Here is a 20365-nt window from a genome sequence, read left to right on the forward strand (position 1 = left end):
CATGAATTTCTTACATCGAGTAGAGCCTTTAGCACAAATTTAAATTTTAATGGCCTAGCTAAAGAATTTGTTTACTAAAATAATCTAAAAATTGAAAATGGTGGAAAAAGCGTCTGTACCTTTTCATTAACCGGAGCAATCACCCACAAAAAGAAATTCGGTGAATGGTAGTTAGCTCTTTTTTAGTTTCTTTAAAGCCTCGCTAGACTAGAGATGTTCACAAGAGATTCGTGGACCTTCGCAAAACTATTCGCCTACATTTGATTTTACTACTCCTCGAACGCTGATTCAATCCCTAAAGAGCCATCTATTGTCTCTGTATTCAGGTCACAGTTTTTTGCTCTGGGTGTGGTCTTCACGTAGTTGCTGATTTGTTCTCATACTTCTGTGTCGCTCAGCATTTTGGGGCTTCTTCGTCACCATCGTTCCCATCTGCCTCGCTATACGCGCACTTCGAATTTTCGATCTTATCCATTGTATAGATTTTGGCTCTCCAGAGCTTACAGCAATTCTTGTTTTGATGTGTGTTTGCCCAGAAGTTCCAAGCAGTACAATAACGTGGTTTTAGTGATGTCCATCAGCATTTGCTTTCTGTTGGCTAGATGTCTTCTCTATCGCACTTTGATTTTGCGTTTCACTAAGACTATATTTCCAAAAATTTCGAAGCCAACTTTTAACATTTAGGGATTCAAGGAGTTGATAAGCGCAATGCAAAGCTTTATAGCTTCAAAGCTTCCGCAACCCAACTATCACGAAGGCTTATGTGGTCATTTTATCGTTCCCGAGATGGTCGGGCTATTATCTTAATGGTGCTTTGTTACCATATCTATATCCGGCAAAGGACCTTAAACATGGTTGGAGGCGGTATGCTGATGGCGAGTTTGGTCCTCTTCACCCTTGCCAGTGAACTCCAGCTGTTGCTTTTTCTATTTGCCAGGGAATAATCCGTTCCTTACAAGCTATCCATATCCACCCGGAGCTCTGAGCGAATTTTTGCAATTGCTTTAAATGCTTCTGCTGGGACTTATGGTGTTTCCGGATTCCTTATTCAAATTGTAAGTCCACTGCGATCGTTCCCGGTACAGTAGGACTAGTACCAGAAGGCATATCCTGCAAATCACGGTCCACATCCACAACACTCTTCTTAATCTTCGGGGTGCGTTTTTGCGTTTACAATAACAACAGCAGTCTAAGAAGGGTCGAGTTCTATCTATTTATAATACCAAAGAAACTTTGGACCGCGCCACTTTGCTTTAGAACGTTTTCTGCAACTTAAAAGAGTCTGCCAGAAAACTTAAAGGAACTTCACCGTGACGCAGAACCATCTTCTACTGCGAGAAACACCAAAGGAACTAAAGTAATGAGAATAAGGTAGACAAGAAGAAACTAAAATTTTAAAAATGATGTTGATGGCGCCGATGATGACGATGGTGCAGATACTGCTGATAATTATCATGATGATTATGATAGTGATAATAATGAAGATGCTTCAGGTCAATATTTGTTTATGTGGCTTCTCAGGACCATCTTTCCGTATCCGTAAATAAATTTTCTACCTAGAGAAATAGTCAAGGGACTCAAGAAGTGGTAAAAAAAGTTAGGGAAAAAATGACACTAATGTTGATGACGCTGATGATGATGATAACGATGAAGATAATAATAATGATTTTGATAATGTGAACCATGATGATGATGGCTATTATAAGGATATTTAAGAAGTTGAAGATGATTACGATGAAGACAATGATAATCACATGATGACATAATGATGATTATGACGATGACGATAGAAAATTGTATGACGATAATGCTAAAGAGGGTGATAGTCATGAAAATAATGATCATGATTGTTGTTATGATGGATAATGATGATATTGATCATTCTGATAATAATATTAAAGTTGATAATGCGTTGGTGATGGTAATTATCTTACCACTGACGACGACGCGATAATGATAATGATAGCCGTGACACCTGGCCGAACTTCGTTCTGTATACTGTAACAGGTCTTACTTGTCCAGAATCAACCCCGACATGCGTAATGTATTCCTGCATGTGATGTGTCCCCACATGATACCAACCATCTTTTCATCTAATGTGGAACCTACGCCTCTAACACCCATTTCCCTATGGTTTCCTTGGACTCCCGTTAGAGGATTTTCATGACAATTTGTGAATGGTCATTCCCATTGAATGGGGCGACGCACTGTTAATACGACAACAACATAGCCGTGACATTATGACGCTGATACTAGTGATGATTATGGTTATAATAGTGATGATAATGCTGGTGGTGGTGAACTATGATGGCCTAGAACGTTCAGTATGGTACTCGGGATGATCGACCTTGTACTTTAATGGTCCTTGGTACCGGAACGTACCAGATCTATATCTGGCAAAGGACCATCAACATCGATAAACTCCACAAAACCTCCGGAGAGTGTCTTTATCGCTACAACAACAACAATGAGGGTTGGGAGTTTGGAATATTCCAGTGGTAAGCATGCCTGTCGTAAGGGGCGACTAAAATCCACAGACCTAGAGGCTTCGACATGGTCGTATGAAATCTTTGCCGAGATGGTCGGGCTAGTACTTGAATAATGCTCATTGCCGGACAGCACTATTCTTATATCCGGCAAATACCATCATCATCGTTATTACGCTCCAAAATCTTTGGGAATGTCTTTATCGCTAAAAGAAGAATACGAAGCTGAAGCAGATCGTAGTGCTGACGATGGTCATGCTAATATTACTGAAAGGTCTGACGATGACTATGCAAGTAATAGTAATGACGGTGCTTTAGTGCACTAACTGCTTGCCTATATTTGTAAGCGATGTGGTGACTAGATGGCCTCACAAGGCCAACTTTTCGAAGCAATATACATGTGTACGCATCTTCTTCAAAAACTTTCTCGACCTGAGCAACTGCTATGCTGAAAAACTCTTTGAAACTCCACAGTTACATGTTGGTATGATAACATTCTTGCCTTGAATGTATTATCTCCTCTTCCTATTTGGGTTTGGAGGGATTACTCTTAGAGTTTTAAAGTTAGTGTTTTTGACCACTTCAAACCTTGCCAATTAGAAACGCTCGCATTCTTCATATGTTTCACAACATTTCTTATTCTTTTTATGGACATATCCGTTTTATATGCAAATTCATTCGCTTGCCGCCATTCAAAGTTACAGTAATAGATTCTATAAACAAAAATGTCTCTACAAAATTGTAAGCCCGTTGCCTTTCTGCTACCAAATACGCTTGTAATACATTACTTATACTTGTAACTAATATACATAAACATTTCTTATCTTATCCACCCTCAAGTATCATCTTACGAAATCCCATGAATGTAAGGCAAACGTATGCTCCGTGGAATTTTAATGACTTGGCTTCTTGCCACACGAAATGTGCGTCTCCTTTTTTCATGCGTTTTTCTATTTGTTCAAATACTTAAAATATCTATACAACACAAGCCTATTGCGCTACTTTAAGAAAGCAGCCATAAGCAAGCATGCAAGCAAGCTCTTGACATATCAGCGTTCTCAATGCTTATTGCAGAGTATGAAAGAAGAAATTATTTTTAACCATTTTATTTTATTTTTTATCATCACCATCATCATCATCATCATTTGTATGCATTGCACATGTTTTGTAGTCATTTATGTCTTAAGTCAGCCTATCTCACAAATGACATTTTTCATCGCACATTGAGCTGATCACATTGACAGATGTGATTAAATGAGTGTACGTTTGCATGTGTGTATGTGTGTGGTTGTTTTCGAGAAAGCGCGCAATGTGGGTGAATGAGTTGGCCAAAGACTTGAGTATGTTTTTTTTTTGTTTTTTAAGCTTTCATATTTTGGGGCTTTGTTTGAATATTTTTTGGAATTTGTGCTTTTTGTTTCTATTTCTATTTCACTTTTTTATTTTCTGCGTGCTGCAATTTCAATTTAGCTAGGCTGTGTATGCTTGTAGTGGTGTTTCATTTGCAACCAAAGTCCGTTTGTTGTTGTAGGTGACTAGGTTATCGAAGCATATCAAATGTGTAGTGAGCACTCATACGCACTGTCGAACAAAATCGTTATTTATTAAAGCCAAATGTGCATACATACATACATGCGCCAGTATATGTTTCTGCTCAAGCATATTTACGTGTGTGTATCATTGTATCGCACAAATATTTATTTTTTTGTCTGGTACAATGTTTTGATAACGAAAATTCTGAAAATAGGATATTTTATTACTATGGTCACAAATAATTTAAAAATGTTTAGTAAATGTAGAAAAATGGACAATAATCATATCTGAACAAAATATTTAGTTTGCAGCCACAAAAGTGAAATATAATATTTTTATTTTTTTTTGATGTGCAAACATCAGAATGTGTAAGCGTAGTCGTAAGTTGTATGCTGTGAGAATGAGAATAAGAAGAATGAGAGCGCAAAAATACTCACTACGCTGTAAAGTAATGTGAGAACACGGTACGTGTTACAGCTGAAATGAACGAAGCCACACGGCAGCTCAAGGGAAATTCCTCACACAAATACAAATTAAAGTCTCTGAGATAATACACAATTCTTATGCATGCAAGTGCTCAAAGAGATGTATGTTGAAAATAAAGTGTTTACAAAATCAAAGCACAGGGTTAGGTATTCAGCTTCCAGTTGAAATCTTCACGATTTTGTTTGTTGTAACACCTTTAGAGAATATTTGGTTATATGTATGTGAAATAAAAAGTGTAAGCAAAGGCATATTAAATGTGATAATAACAAACATAATAATAATAATAAACAAAATTTTATTAATTTAAATATAGAGAAAGAAAAAAATAAAATAATATAATAAATTAAAATAAAATAAAGTAGTTTTTCAATTTGCTGGCTCGAGGTCTGTGTTTTTTTTTTTTTTTTGCAAAAACTAATAAAACACAAGTTTTTTCGTTCTGCCAATATCTTTCGAATTACCGTATATTGGCAGAACGAAAAAACTTGTGTTTTATTAGTTTTTGCAAAAAAAAAAACATAGACCTCGAGCCAGCAAATTGGAAAGTTAAGAAGAAAACGTCGATAAATCAGTATTTTTAAAATAAAGTAGAATAAAATGAAATAAAAAAAGGTAAAATAAGATAAACTAAAATAAAATAAAGTTAAATGAAATAATATAAAATAAAATAAAAAATAAAATAAACTAAAATAAAGTAGAATAGAATAGAATAGAATAGAATAGAATAGAATAGAATAGAATAGAATAGAATAGAATAGAATAGAATAGAATATAATAGAATAGAATAGAATAGAATATACTAGAATAGAATAGAATGGAATGGAGTAGAATAGAATAGAATAGAATAGAATGGAATGGAATAGAATAGAATAGAATAGAATAGAATAGAATAGTATAGAATAGAATATAATAGAATAGAATAGAATATAATAGAATAGAATAGAGTAGAGTAGAATAGAATAGAATAGAATAGAATAGAATATACTAGAATAGAATAGAATGGAATGGAGTAGAATAGAATAGAATAGAATGGAATGGAATAGAATAGAATAGAATAGAATAGAATAGAATAGAATAGAATAGAATAGAAAAGAATAGAATAGAATAGAATAGAATAGTATAGTATAGAATAGAATAGAATATAATAGAATAGAATAGAATAGAATAGAATAGAATAGAATAGAATAGAATAGAATAGAATAGAATAGAATAGAATAGAATAGAATAGAATAGAATAAAAATTAAATTAAATTATATTAACTTAAATTAAGATAAATTAAGTTAAGATAAATTAAATTAAATCAAATTGAACTAAATTAAATTGAAGGAAATTAAATTACGTTAAATTAAATCAAACTCATCCAAATTAAATTATATTAAATTAAATTAAACTATATAAAATTAAATTTAAATAAACTAAACTATCTTAAATTAAATTTAAATAAATTAAATTAAACTAAATTTAACTAAAGTAAATAATTAACAATCGCTGTGATAGCTGAATGGTTATAGCAGCGGCGTCTAAATGTTGCCGATGAAGGAATTTAGAAGTTCCCGAAATGGATCTATACAACGAGCTTTGGCAGTTGTCTAAATTTTATCTTCATTTAATCTTCGTAGACTTTTTTAAAATTTTCGTTTTTTTTTTTTGGAAAACGGCTTTAAGATCGATTTGAGTAATTTTAGTTGAAACTGTTAGAGCTACAAAACTGCATACTCTGAATAAGAATTTTTGTAAAACTTTCTCAAAATTTCGATTTTGAATCAAAAAATTTATTAAGATTTGTTTGCATAAGTACAAATAAAATTGATTGGGTTGCGCAAATGCATATTCAAAAGAATTCAAAAACTACATAAAATAATAAGGCTCGACATTTTTGTAAGATTTTCCCGAACTTTCGAATTTTCGAACTTTTTCGAAAACGTTTTGAAGATTGATTTCAGTTCCAAAATTCATAGAATTTTATTCCTAAACTATCGAAAATTGAGCAAACTATAATTTAATTGACGAAATTAGATAAATATTGTCTGAGCAATTTTTGTATTCTGCTCCACTGTGCATCAAATCCAATTGTATTCCTTCACGCGCCTCACACTATGCTACTATACTTTTTCACTTAAATATGCATAAAGTAAATATGCAAATGTATGTGTGTAGGAGTATGTGCTTTTGTAAGCCACATGTATTTACACATGTAACTGTTACGCCAAAGTGAGTATTGAAATTTTATACTTTACTTTAAGTACATCTCTTTTTCGCCAATTTAAGTGCTACTACCATAAATTTTTATACATTTTTTTGTGTGCTTTGTGTGTGTCTGATTAAGGAGTGTGTTGGAAATTGTTTTATTCACAGTCTCACGCATGAGATTTCGCGCTTAGATATTCTAGCAATTTTTTTAACCTTTTATGCTGCTATTTTGTAAAAGTTTTTTTTTTAATTTTTTTTTTTTAATTTTCATATTTTCGCTTTTAAATTTATCATTTTTTCTAGCGCTTCACACTGCGCTGGTATTTGTAGCACATATTTTTTAATCCACTTTTTCAGAATTTATTTTGTCAGCGTGTTTGTTTGCCCAAAACTTTTATTTTTTTTCCACAAATTTTTTGTTGTTGTGTTAATTTTTTATGTAGTGCAAATGCTTGCCATATATTTTTGTTATTTTTTTATTACATAAAAAGCCATACTACAGATCTACATAGCAAGGATATATGTACGTACCTTAATGCCATAAGTTTAGTTTATCAGACCATTGCGGGTTTGTTTGTTTGGACTAGCACTAGAGTGGCTGGCTGCTCATGGTTGCGTAAGTGTGTGTGTATGTGTGGCGTCAAGTGTTGGGCAATAAATTTGCAATTATTAGTCATGCACAACAAAGTTGGGTCAGAAGTGTCGAAATTGATGGTGTGAAAGTGTGAAAAAATTAGAAGTAAGTAAAAAACTTCTAACATATGGAATGTGAGATGCGATATTTAAATACATGTGCCCGTCTGTACGTTTGTATGTATGTAGTATGAAGGGGTATGTAATAGTGAAAGGATAGAAAAGGACTGTCTAGCAACGTCGTGACATCGAAACTAGTACTTCATTTTTAGAAGAGACAGAGTAAATTGATGTGTAATCATATTAGTGTAACCGGAAACTGGCTCTTAGAGCTAATAATATTTACCGTTGTCTGGTTTGCTCAAAAGTCGGTTAGCTACTTTTCCTGCATGGTTGCTGATGAGGATCGAAACACAATTCCTGCTTTGGCTACTGTTATTTTTTTTAATCTAGGCTTCGCGTTGTCAACTCTTACACTAATGCTTTGAACGCTTCTTCAAATGCATAATGTGAGGGGCCGTAAGCAGCTGGAAAGAGGTTAGAATATACAAGGACGGTTTAGAACTCAACAACAGAACTGAGATGCTCCAACCACCTATGGATGTCTTCATAATAGGCTACTAAATTCAACACAGGGGCGGAAAATCGCTCTCCTACACTTTTAGAGGATAGTAGAGCTCCAGAAACTAGGAAAGCTATCTGTGCATTAAAAGGATTAAGACCTAATGTGATAAAACCTGAAATCATACAACGATGACAACCTTAATAGGCGGTGAGCGCCATAGACGTCTTAAGGGAATATGCATCTTTTATTCTCTTTTCTGACTGTTCGCGAAGAACAACGTTGGAAGCAACGAGATCACGTTGAGATGTATGTAGAAGCTGTCGAAACGCATATAAGCAAGTAAAGTAAGTCAGTTCAACCATCTAAGGTTGATCTCCTGAGGAAACTCGAAACATAGGACTTGAGGACAACAAATTTGTTACAAACCAAATGAGATGGATGCTTGTGCAGTCTTAACATAGCGATGGCTATATTTGAACGGGAAAGGCATGCCCTTTCTTCTAGAACAAAACAAATTGAGGTGGTAAGAGGACAGCGCTCTCCACACTAAAAAGATAGTGAAAGAGGTGGCCTGGCTTAGCAGTATGCAACGTCCAGAGTAGTTGAGGGTAGACGGTACCGGGGATTTGGTTGTACGGATCATCAGTGCTCGGAAGCAGTTGGGTAGGCCATAGCTTGAATATTCGATCTACTGAGGACTGTAAAGAATCTTAGTAAGCTGAGCAGAATATCGGCACAGCAATATTTAGGCGTCAGTTGAGCAATGGTAGGGTGTTGGGTGGCGTAGCACGCTGTTATTTGAGACTTCCGTTTATTGCCATTGACTGTTAGCCGTTAGATGATACATCTTCAGCTGTTGTTTACTGCCTGGTTTGTTTTTGCCGTGCCGCTGTATTATAAGGCACTTTAAGGGGCCGGATGGTGCCGATAAGAATTTCTCTAGCCCGGAACATAGTCACTGAATTGTAATTCGCTAATAATTGTTCATGTATGCATAAACTACCCAAGCAAACTTTGTAGCCTAAACTCTAATCTCTAAAAAACTCACTTCGTACAAACTGTTGGTAGTGTTTCCACCATCCAATTGGCTTACCGTTTCGTAGCGGCAAAACATAAACTCGTCTTTAAAGATGAGAAGAGAAGAGCTTGAGAGAAATTACAGTAATCAACCCTGCCATACATATTTGACCCAACCATAAACGATTTCATTAGTCGAAAGATCAAGTTGAATTTCAAGCATTATTCCTGAGAAAGACTGGGCTTACGACGCTTGCTGGTGGGCGGCCTGTACAAAATAAATATACATTTCCATTACAGCAATGCATCTATAGGCAATCGAAAAGCTCTAAAGTCAAATTGCCTTTCCATTATATCAAATCAACATCTACTTGAGGTATGTAACATCCTCCGTCAATTGCATACATGGCCTGTCACGCTTCCTATTGTCTTGTTGAGGTGCAACAATTCACACCTTTCAGGCCACACACAAGTGAACTTTATATTGTACTCCTGCTATAATGAAGTGCTTCAAGAGACCTTTTGTGGAGAGAGCATGCACTCAGCTTTAACGCATACTCACCTACTCCCACATTGTATTAGCTAAAGCGTAATCCTTTCCTTCAACAGGCAGCATAAGTTGGGCAGCACAACTAGGTGACTAGCAACAAGCCCGTATGGGAATATAATGAAACTTTTGTTACAAATTTCGTAGTCGTATGTGTGCTGCGCCTTTGGACATATTCTGGTGTTTGTGAGATTGTTTGTATTTTGTTAAGGTACTATACATTCTCATATCATAATATGAGTAGCGTTGCACTCATCTTTCACTGTGCTTTAATACTCAGCTCGGGAAGAAGTAGGCTTTGATGAATTCGCATATGCTTCTTGCAAGCAAGTTAACTTTAATTCTTTTTGTATTTTTTATACCCAGATGCGGTAGTATCCTCAAATAAAAGTGTGTACAAGAGAAAGTGTTTCTACTCGGGCCCCAAGTTGTAGAACTATTGGCATAGGACCTAGATAACAGAGGAATTTTAGGCCGCTAATTAACGACAGGAACAGGTCTTGTTTGAAACCTATAGTAGCCTGAAATCAAAATGTGACCAAGAGACAGCGCCCCTGCTCGGGCTCTAGACCAAGGTAACAGAGAAATCGATGGCAGCTAATAACCTACAGCGACAGGTCTTGTTTTAAACCTCGCTTAGTCCCGAATAGTTTAATCCTAACAGAATCGAATCTTATCAAACTGAATAGCGCCATTCAGTTGTTTAACGATTAGCGTCGGACTAGTTTTCCGATCATTCGCAAGATTGGACGTCGCTTATAGTAGTCATTGCTTTGCTGTTTTTCAGCGGTATATTACTATCATCACAGTAGGAATGATGCCATCCGGGCCAGGAGACTTATAGGCCTTAAAAGAATTGATAGCCAAAGCAAATTTGACTTTCTCGTAGGAGAATGGTAGGCACTCCTACATAGCTAACAATCGCCAACTGTGCAGGCGGAGATTCCTGCGTGACCGGGACATCGGGAAAATGATTGTCGCTAGCCCCCATTATCATCACTGAGATACCCTAAAGGGGATTCCTTGAAAGTATTTTTCTTAGCCCACCGGGTTCATTGCAACCTTCAACGTTTTCGCAGAAGCTTCCCCACGAATCTCAGTTGGCTATCCTTACTTAATATTTATAAATCCCCAAGCTCATATTATAGAGCTCCCATACCAAGAGTAGTGGATAAGACACATAAAAGGCACTATTACTGGTCATTGTGAGGTTTTTCACCAGAACGTCTTTCTCAGTTTCGGACAAGTCGGAACTTACGGCAAGCGCCGCAGGTAATAGCTCTCTCAGCTTCCTGCAATACAAGTCCCAGTTAGAGTTTTTAGGATTCCTAAAAAATATTTTACCAGGACGTTCGTCGTTCACAGAGAACTGAATATATCGCTGATCAGAGGAAGAGTGCGCGTTGAGAACCCTCCAACCTGATATTTGATCTATCAGTTCTCTACTAACCACAGTGAGATCCAGGACCTCCTCCATTACCGCTGTAATGGAAGTCGGTTCATTCTCCATGTTTCATAAACAGAGCCCCTACCTACAGTAAAAGTAAATAAAGACTCACCTCCCGTATTGGTATCCGTGCTCCCCGAGATGTTGTTGTGGGCATTCACATCGGCACACACAATCACGCCAACACCTCCCCGCCTTACTTCAGCTGTGATTTCACACAGTATGTCAGGTGGTGGTCCCGCTACATCCCCGTGGGGTATATTCGCTGAGACCACACACAATTTTGACATAGAAAGCTCTAGGTGGTCATATTAAATAGTTCCCGAGATGGCCGGGCTAGTGCCTTAATGGTGCTTCTTCCTCTATTATTGAACTATTTAGGCTATGTTGGTGTCTGCATAAAGGTACTTGCTGTCACCTCTCGGACTCATCTAACCCTTTCAAGGAACACTCCCGGAGCCGCCGCAATTCTGGTTGTTAGCGTCTATTTTCCTTCGGGTTCAATAAATGACTTGTAGAGCTTGATTTCCGTTTGCCGAGAGAGGACTTTGCTTCTAAATTACCTACTCAATCCAATATATTGTAACGAATTTTGGGAAATCCTGGTTATTTTGCACCTTCTGCTAACGCTTGTATCGCTGAACTGTCGAATAAATAACACCCATATTCAGTATTGCAATATGGCCTTTATTTAGTCTACTTTGGGAGTAGTACAATTATACTTCAATATCACGTACTTCACAAAAAGCGTGTTTAAATCAAACTGATTACTGATTCCTCAGCTTGCGCTGCTTTTATACTCTCGGGTTTCTCGTTCACCCATTTCTCCTAAGGTCTAGTCATTTCCCAAAATCGCTTGGTTACCAGCTATATATATGTATATTTGTAGTTTATGCTTTTCTACTAGCCATATGCGTGTGCATGTGTGAGTAACTACTTCGGCTGATGACTACATATGTGTTTGTGATATCTATTCGTTGCCTTGTCTTGTCATAAGTATTGCCGCTTGCTGTGTTTTGTTGTTGCGCCTATTTACTAACAGCAATGTGATGCTCGCTACAATATTCTAAACTGACTCACTCATGTTTAAAATAAACAAAATCCTTCCTCGTAGTCCGGTCGATATTTCAACTAACACACCACAAAAACCCCAAGACATTTGTAGCTATTTTAGCTAACTTTATTCACGTTTTAGTTTTATGGAGTATGCTTCGTTATTCTTTTTTTCTAGCATATGGTTATATAGTGTTCTTTACTTGCAGATTTTTTGTATACTCACTGAACCAATTTGAGTCTTCTCTGGATGCAATTCAAAGACGTTTCCTTATTATGCTTATTTGTATTTCTAATTTTAAGAAGAAAAACTTGCTCCTTATACGAGTCTAACGCGCGCCACTTGCTCCACTCATGACTGTACTAAATAAACAAACAAACAAGCAAATACACACATACATGGAGCTAACTGAGTTATCCATCAACTTTGGGACTCCATTTCCTTGGCCATCTGTATACATGGATTTTTCTTTAGTTACTTCCTCTATAAAATGATGCTTTTCAATTTCCTTTTGATTATGCTAAGAGCGCATCATATTTGCTTCTTTTTTTCCTGCTTAGTTAAAAAATGTAAAAATTAAATGTAAGGCGCGATAACCTCCGAAGAGATCTAAGGCCGAGCTTCTCTTCCAATTTGCGTCGTGCTCCTCTTGATTTTCCCTACAAATTTGCCGGACGGGACCTACATGTTTTATGCTGACTCCGAACGGCATCTGCAAGGCAGATAAGTTTTCACTAAGAGCTTTTCATGGCATAAATACACCCGGAGCGCTTGACAAACATTACCGAGGGGCGACCCCGCGTAGAAAAAGTGTCTTCTAATTCAAAAACCTTATTTCTAAAATTTTGATGTTGCTTTGATCTTCGCTTGCCTCTAGCTTGAGTATAGCCCGCGGCAATGTATGCTATAGTTATTGCAAAAGGAAAGACCATTGTACCTATTTAGATAGTTATTGAGTTGTTGTTGACTTGATGATGTTAGTTGTTGTAGAATTTTTATTTATTTACCTGACTAAGAGTTCGAAAGTCAGTTTTTGTTGTTGCCGATATTGAAGCTTGCAACGATAAGACTAAGTTTTTTGTTTGTTTGAATGTATGTGGGAAAGAGTTTGTGTCTGCACTTAGCCTTTTTGAGCTTTGTATTTTAGTTTTTCTTAATACAACTTGAGCATAAATTTCTAAAGAAAGCGATATGGTTTAATAAGTCAAAAGATTTTGCTGATTTATTAAGAAAATGAAACATGGTGATAGTAAACAGGAGAGGGGAAATGTACAACAAAAAGAGAAAAAAAAAAACATGTACACAGGAAAAGTTTTGGCTTATATCTGAAACTTGAACAACTTAGGATAACCGACAGCTGATAGGAGAGGAGAGGGAGGAGAGGAGAGGAGAGGAGAGGGAGGAGAGGAGAGGAGTGGAGTGGAGTGGAGAGGAGAGGAGTGGAGTGGAGAGGAGAGGATAGTAGAGGAGAGGAGAGGAGAGGAGAGGAGAGGAGAGGAGAGGAGAGGAGAGGAGAGGAGAGGAGAGGAGAGGAGAGGAGAGGAGAGGAAAAGAGAGGAGAGAAGAGAAGAGAAGAGGAGAGGAGAGGAGAGGAGAGGAAAGGAGAGGAGAGGAAAGGAGAGGAGAGGAGAGGAGAGGAGAGGAGAGGAGAGGAGAGGAGAGGAGAGGAGAGGAGAGGAGAGGAGAGGAGAGGAGAGGAGAGGAGAGGAGAGGAGAGGAGAGGAGAGGAGAGGAGAGGAGAGGAGAGGAGAGGAGAGGAGAGGAGAGGAGAGGAGAGGAGAGGAGAGGAGGGGAGAGGAGAGTAGTGGAGAGGAGAGGAAATATTAGAAGTCAAAACATAAGCCAAATCGAAACCAAACCGGTTTGTTATCGATGGGTTTTGGGCGTGTTATCCTGTTGATGAAATATCGCTTTGTTATAGGTGTTATGGGTTAGCCATCTAAAAATTATTGATTTATTATTGTAGAGTTTTCGACTATTTGTCGAAAAGTTATTGATGTGGTTATAAAAGTTGTCGATTTGTTAACGGCAAGTTATATGTTTTCGTGGAGCTCTAAAAGTTTTCGATTTTTTTCGAAAAATTACCTATTGATTTGTTTTTGAAAAGTTATCGATTTGTTGTCAAAAAGTTACCAATTTGTAATAGAAAAGTAATGAATTTTTTATCGAAAAGTAGTCGATTTACTATCGATAAGTTTTGACTATATTTGGTTCTAATTAAACAGACCGATAAAAAACATAAATAATTGTTTTTGATTTCTAATCGAAAAGCTATCGATATTCTATCCAAAAAATCGAATTGCGGCCAATTTGTTAACGGCGTGTTATCAACGCCTCATCGGTTTGTTGTGACACATATAACGTTAAAATTTCATTATAAGGTCGATGACGCATCTGTAACCCGTCGATAACAAGCCGACGATGACTCAACGGAAATAGCTCGATAACTCGACGATAATAATTCGTTATTGATAATAAAATATCGATAACAAAACAATAAATTGTAGGTATGGGTTGTTATCAATATGAAACGGGGGAAGTTCTTCTCAAAAAGCGCAACCTTTTTCTTGTGAAGCTACCTTTGGTTCCGAGCCATACATGAGCCCAGGTGGGACGAGGCCTTATACTGTCTACTCTATATTGGGTCTCAGGGCATATGGGAATGAAAAAATGGATGAACTAGCTAAAAAGGGCACATCCCGCCAGGCTTGCTCCGTAGACATCCCAATTAGATTGGGCGAGATTAAGAGAAGGTGAGAGGTGCAGATGATAGACCAAGCGGGAAAGGCGTGGGTCCAAGCGCAGGGCTGTAAAGTGTCGAAGGTTATGTTTAGGTCTCACAACCTTAAACTAACAAAGTTGCTTCTAACATTAAAAAGAGAGGACTGTAGACACATGACGGGTATTCTGACTGGACACTGCCTTCTGGCGTCACATGCCTCTAAATTAGGCTTGGTCAGTGATAGCAGATGTAAGAAGTGCGGGTTGGAGAAGGAAACGATCTGTGCTCGTTCCCTGTGCTTGCCAGACTTCAGCTATTAAGAGTGTTACAGCCGTCAGATCTAGAAGCAGCAAGTGGCATAGGTCCTATAAATATTTGCCAAGAGGACAGAGTTATTTTATAGCATAGATCCTGGTTTTCGATAATGTTTTTCAGTTTGGTCGTTAAATAAACTTCTGGCCACACTACCGACTCATCCAGTCAATTTGAGCTCCTCATGGACCGGTCAGTTCAACCTAACCCAACCTCCCGATCGTTACAAAAGAGAGAAGTGGAGGTGCGGGCAGACTACCGCATTCTGCTCCTTAAATGCTCATGTTACCCTGAGTGCAAAAACGGGGATGAGTCGGTCCACATACAACGGAAAATCCAACTCAGGCCACTCTTAATAATTTTCAACTAAGTGTTTTTTGTCGTATGAAGGCCGACAATATGTAATGTAAACAAATCTTTTTAACTCTTGGAAGTAGTTACTACGACTATCAACTACAAACGTTTATACATTTCTATCAAAATGCACAACAACACACATACACATATGAATTTGTTTGCTTGTAGTACAATTTTTTATACTCAGTTGAGCAGAGCTCACAGAGTATATTAACTTTGATTGCATAACGGTTGGTTGTACAGGTATAAAGGAATCGAGATAGATATAGACTTCCACATATCAAAATCATCAGTATCGAAAAAAATTGGATTGAGCCATGTCCGTCTGTCCGTCCGTCCGTCTGCCCTTAACACGATAACTTGAGTAAATTTTGAGGTATCTTGTTGAAATTTGGTATGTAGGTTCCTGGGCACTCATCTCAGATCGCTATTTAAAATGAACGATATCGGACAATAAACACGCCCACTTTTTCGATATCGAAAATGTCGAAAAATCGAAAAAGTGCGATAATTCATTACCAAATACGCATTAAGCGGTGAAACTTTGTAGGTGAGTTGAGCTTATGACGCAGAATAGAAAACTAGTAAAATTTTGGACAATGGGCGTGGCACCGCCCACTTTTAAAAGAAGGTAATTTAGAAGTTTTGCAAGCTGTAATTTGGCAGTCGTTGAAGATATCATGATGAAATTTGGCAGGAACGTTACTCTTATTACTTTATGTCTGCCTAATAAAAATTAGCAAAATCGGAGAACGACCACGCCCACTTTATAAAAAAATTTTTTTTTAAATTCAAATTTTAAAAGAAAAGTTAATATCTTTACAGCATATAAGTAAATTATGCCAACATTCAACTCCAGTAATGATATGGTGCAACAAAATACAAAAATAAAAGAAAATTTCAAAATGGGCGTGGCTCCGCCCTTTTTCATTTAATTTGTCTAGGATGCTTTTAATGCCATAAGTCGAACAAAAATTAACCAATCCTTGTGAAATTTGGTAGAGGCTTAGCTCCTAGGACGATAACTGTTTTCTGTGAAAAAGGGCGAAATCGGTTGAAGCCACGCCCAGTTTTTATACACAGTCGACCGTCTGTCCTTCCGCTCGGTTAACACGATAACTTGAGCAAAAATCGATATATCTTTACTAAACTCAGTTCACGTACCTTTCTGAACTCACTTTGTATTGGTGTAAAAAATGGCCGAAATCCGACTATGACCACGCCCACTTTTTCGATATCGAAAATTACGAAAAATGAAAAAAATGCCATAATTATATACCAAATACGAAAAAAGGAATGAAACATGGTAATTGTATTGGTCTATTGACGCAAAATATAACTTTAGAAAAAAACTTGGTAAAATGGGTGTGACACCTACCATATTAAGTAGAAGAAAATGAAAAAGTTTTGCAGGGCGAAATCAAAAGCCCTTGGAATCTTGGAAGGAACACTGTACGTGGTATTACATATATAAATAAATTAGCGGTACCCGACAGATGATGTTCTGGATCACCCTGGTCCACATTTTGGTAGATATCTCGAAAACGCCTTCACATATACAACTAAGGGACACTCTCTTTTAAAGCCCTCATTAATACCTTTCATTTGATACCCATATCGTACAAAAAAATTCTAGAGTCACCCCTGGCCCACCTTTATGGCGATATCTCGAAAAGGCATCTACCTATAGAACTAAGGCCCACTCCCTTTTAAAATACTCATTAACACCTTTAATTTGATACCCATATCGTATAAACAAATTCTAGTGTCACCCCTGGTCAACCTTTATGTCGATATCTCGAAAAGGGTTCCACCTATAGAACTAAGGCCCACGCCCTTTTAAATACTCATTAACACCTTTCATTTGATACCCATATCGTACAAACAAATTCTAGAGTCACCCCTGGTCCACATTTATGGCGATATCTCGAAAAGGCGTCCACCTATAGAACTAAGGCCTACACCCTTTTAAAATACTCATTAACACCTTTCATTTGATCCCCATATCGTACACAAAAATTCTAGAGTCACGCATGGCCCACCTTTACGGCGTTATCTCGAAAGGGCATCCACCTATAGAACTAAGGCCCACTCCCTTTTAAAATACTCATTAACACCTTTCATTTGATACCCATATCGTACAAACAAATTCTAGAGTCACCCCTTGTCTACCTTTATGGAGATATCTCGAAAAGGCGTCCACCTATAGAACTAAGACCCACGCTCTTTTAAAATACTCATTAACACATTTCATTTGATACCCATATCGTACAAACAAATTCTAGTGTCACCCCTGGTCCACCTTTATGGCGATATCTCGAAAAGGCGTCCACATATAGAACTAAGGCCCACGCCCTCTTAAAATACTCATTAACACATTTCATTTGATACCCATATCGTACAAACAAATTCGCCCCTGGTCCACCTTTATGGCGATATCTCGAAAAGGCGTCCACATATAGAACTAAGGCCCACGCCCTCTTAAAATACTCATTAACACCTTTCATTTGATACTCATATCGTACAAACAAATTCTAGAGTCACCCCGGGTCCATCTTTATGGCGATATCTCGAAAAGGCGTCCACCTATAGAACTAAGACCCACGCCCTTTTAAAATACTCATTAACACATTTCATTTGATACCCATATCGTACAAACAAATTCTAGTGTCACCCCTGGTCCACCTTTATGGCGATATCTCGAAAAGGCGTCCACATATAGAACTAAGGCCCACGCCCTCTTAAAATACTCATTAACACATTTCATTTGATACCCATATCGTACAAACAAATTCTCGAGTCAGGCCTGGTCCACCTTTATGGCGATATCTCTAAATGGCGTCCATCTATAGATCTATGGCCCACTTCCTCTTAAAATACTCTTTAATACCTTCCATGTCATACAAACACATTCCAGGGTTACCCTAGGTTCCTTTTACAACATGGTGATTTCCCTTACTTTGTCTCCACAGCTCTCAACTGAGTATGTAATGTTCGGTTACACCCGAACTTAGCCTTCCTTACTTGTTATGTGCAATTTTAATATTCCGAAAGTTTTTATTTTGGCACAATTTTATATGTACTCACTCACCTCAACCATATTTTACTCGCACGTTTTTTTCAATCTCTCGAATTATTTAGTATTTTTCCACACATTCCATGGCAAAAGTTTAGTGATTTTTTTATCCATCATAACGGCCACAAACATCAACAAATTGTTACTATTCTATGACCCAACATTGTTTGTGCGTTTTGTGCTTTGCACCTTTGTGTACAGGTTTTTTTTTTTGTGAGAGCTTTCAATAGACAGAAGAAGTTTCGAAACATTTTATGAAGCGTAAATTTCTAATGGTTGTACTGTTGTGAAATTTTTCGCCCGAACTCGTCCTCTAGCGTATTGCTTGCTTCTGCATCATAAGTGAAATCCAACAGCGCGGAGCTAGTGAGGTACAGGATATGAACTAAGAATAGGAACACAGGGATATGCAACTATTAATGAGATACTTTTGAAGTAATTGTTGGTACTTGGTTGGTTGGTCGCTGGGCCAGTTAGAAGAGCCTGACTCATATTTTTTTTTTTTTTATTTTTATTTATTTATTATTACGGTCTTTAAGACCTAGTTTAGGTTAACATAAGAAATTAAACATAACTACTCATGTCACATTTAGTGACGTACAATATAAAAACAATTTTTCTTTGAACTTACTAATATTTTCACAGTCTTTCAAATCAGAAGGTAACTCATTATACATTTTATACCCTAAATATTCAAGAGACCTTTTGGCGAACTCAGTTCTTATTCTAGGCAGTCTTATATTATTGCAATTTCTTGTTCCATAATTGTGGATTTCATGATTATAATGTATTTTACTACTCAGGTAATTCGGTAACATTCCTAACCTAAGTTGGTGTATAAATTTCAATGTGAAATAACTAACTGACTGTTTAATACTAAGCCAGTTTAATCTATTGAGCATTACAATTTTTGGCGTTCTTGGAGGACATTTTAAAATAAATCGCATTGCCTTGTTTTGCTGTATTTGAAGTTTCTTAATATATATATCATTACTTAATAGCAGAATAGTAGGACAATAAATAAAGTGTGGTTCAATAATTGAACGATATACCAATATTTTATGACTTTGACTGATATGTTTACATGTTCTATACATGAAGCCTATTTTCTGTGCAATTTTCCTTTCCAGATAAGTTACATGCTCTCCAAAATTTAGATTATCATCAATCAAAACTCCTAAATACTTAATTTTGTCTACTCTTTGGATTTCCATGTTTTTTACCTTCAGCGTAATATTATTTAAACTATTGTTACTTATGATATTGGTGTTTTTACAAAATATCATGAACTTAGTTTTTTCGACATTTAATTTCAGTTTTCTAAGGCATAACCATTTGTATAGCGAGTCCAGGTCTTCTTGTACTTTCAGCATGGCACATTCTGCATATTTTTCACTTATGATAAGCAATGCATCATCCGCAAATAGACGTATTTTACAATATTTTAAGCATCTTTTGATATCATATCATATGGGCGTAGGACGCCATTTGCATGCAGCTATCCTGAAAACATTAGCCCGTTGTTGCTCTTCGATTTTAGTTTCGCTGAAACCAAGTGTTTGGGCTATAAGTGTGCCTATATCATATCTGAAGCAAAACAAAGCTGTACAAGCACGGTCTTCTGCCTTTCATTACCTAAAGCAGGACGCTTACAAAAGAAGTGAATGATCGTTTATTTACAGCCTTCAAGGCCGAACACCTGCACTCCTCTTTGAAGGAGATCCACGTACTAACGCAGTGGCTAGTCATCTGTTATTGTGGTAGAGATTCCAAATATTTCGCAACTATATCTACTTATGTTCGGTTGAACCAACCGGTCAATAAAGTCCTCACATGTACTTCATCAAAAAGTGCTCTGGAACGCAAAAAAGTATTGGAAAGACTTCGCTCAGGCAGAACCATAATCTATACTGGGTTCCTGGTCATAAAGGGATAGAAG

The sequence above is a fragment of the Eurosta solidaginis genome, chromosome 2 (assembly GCF_040869045.1).
Source record: "Eurosta solidaginis isolate ZX-2024a chromosome 2, ASM4086904v1, whole genome shotgun sequence".
In the NCBI taxonomy this organism is placed as follows: domain Eukaryota; kingdom Metazoa; phylum Arthropoda; class Insecta; order Diptera; family Tephritidae; genus Eurosta; species Eurosta solidaginis.